The sequence below is a fragment of the Eimeria mitis genome, genomic scaffold (genome assembly GCF_000499745.2).
Source record: "Eimeria mitis Houghton genomic scaffold, Emh_scaff1459, whole genome shotgun sequence".
NCBI lineage: Eukaryota > Apicomplexa > Conoidasida > Eucoccidiorida > Eimeriidae > Eimeria > Eimeria mitis.
The window spans coordinates 1-1,440 of NW_013569334.1; positions in this window are offsets into that span (position 1 = coordinate 1).

Genomic DNA, 1,440 nt, shown 5'->3' on the forward strand with positions numbered 1-1,440 from the left:
GAAGCATGCAGGGTACTACCCCCTTTTATATTGCTGCTGCTGCTGCTGCTGCTACTGCTGCTGCTGCTGCCGCTGCTGCTGCTGCTGCGGTGCTCGAGGGGGCAGTCCGCCTGCTGTTGCAGCAAATCCTCATATAGGGGGGGGGGCCCACTGAGCTCTCCTGGGGGGGCCCCCCCCATGATGCCTCGGCACTGTCTATCACTGGGGTGGATGGGGGCCCCCTGGGGGGCCCCCTGGGGGGGGGCCCCCAGGGCCCCCTGGGGGCCCCCTGAACTCCTGCGGGGGCGAGGGGGGCCCCTGAGTTCGCGGGGGCCCCCCGCATGATGGCTCCTCCTCGGTAACCTGCTTAGGCCCCCTCTGGGGGCCCCCATACTGCTGCTGCTGCTGCTGCTGCTGCTGCTGCTGCTGTTCCTGCTGCTAGGGCCTTCGTCAGACACACCAACGTGGCTGCATGCAGGGGGCCCCCCGGGGGCCCCCGTGGGGCCCACCTCATGCCTATGGTACAGCAACCGCTGAGGGGGCCCCTGTTCTGCTGTTCTGCTGTCTTGCTGGGTACCAGCAGCAGCAGCAGCAGCAGCACCACCGCCGCCCCCAGCAGCAGCAATAGCTGCTGCTGCAGCTCTAGGGGTCCCCGAGGGGCCCCCAGGGGCCCCCCCAGGGGCCCCCGGGGCCCCCCCAGGGGCCCCCGGGGCCCCCCTTGACGACTGCCTGCCCCCGCGTCTCCTCCCCTGGACCCCCGAAACGAAATATCGATGCAGATGGGGGGCCCTCATGGGTTGCATGCGGCTGGCACGGGGCCCCCGGCCCCTAGGAGAAGAGGGGGCCCCCCATGTGGGGGGGCCCCCCCTGGGGGCCCCCCCACTTGTAGGGGCCCCTATGGGGGCCTCCGGGGCCCCCCAACTCGATGCTGCTGCTTCGTTATTAAAGGAAGAGCAGCAAGGCGATTGCTGGGGGCCCCCGCATGCAGTACCTCCCTGTTCATGGGGGGCCCCCCCGGGGGCCCCCCCGGGGGCCCCCACGGGGCCCCCGCTTGGCTCCTGGGTGGGGGCCCCCATCATAGGGTTTCCCCCCCCTACAGGGGGGGGCCCCCCTGTGGGGGGGGCCCCTATGGGGGGGCCCCCAGAGGGTACATGATATGCTGAAGGCTGCAACCTGTTGAGGCCGTCAGCAATGGAGGGGGCCCCCTGCTGCTGCTTGGCTGCTGCATGCATGTGGGGTTTGGGGGGCCCCCCAGGGGTTCTTTTAAGGGGGCCCCCTGGGCACTGCCTAGGGGGGCCCCTATTACTACTACAACTGCTACTACTAATACTACTACTACTACTGCTGCTGCTGCTGCTGCTGCTGTTGCTGCTGCTGCTGCTGCTGCTGCTGCTGGGGGCCCCTGGGCCCCCCTGCCAATTGCTGCATTCACCGAAACCCTCTTCTAGTTTAGAGGCCCCT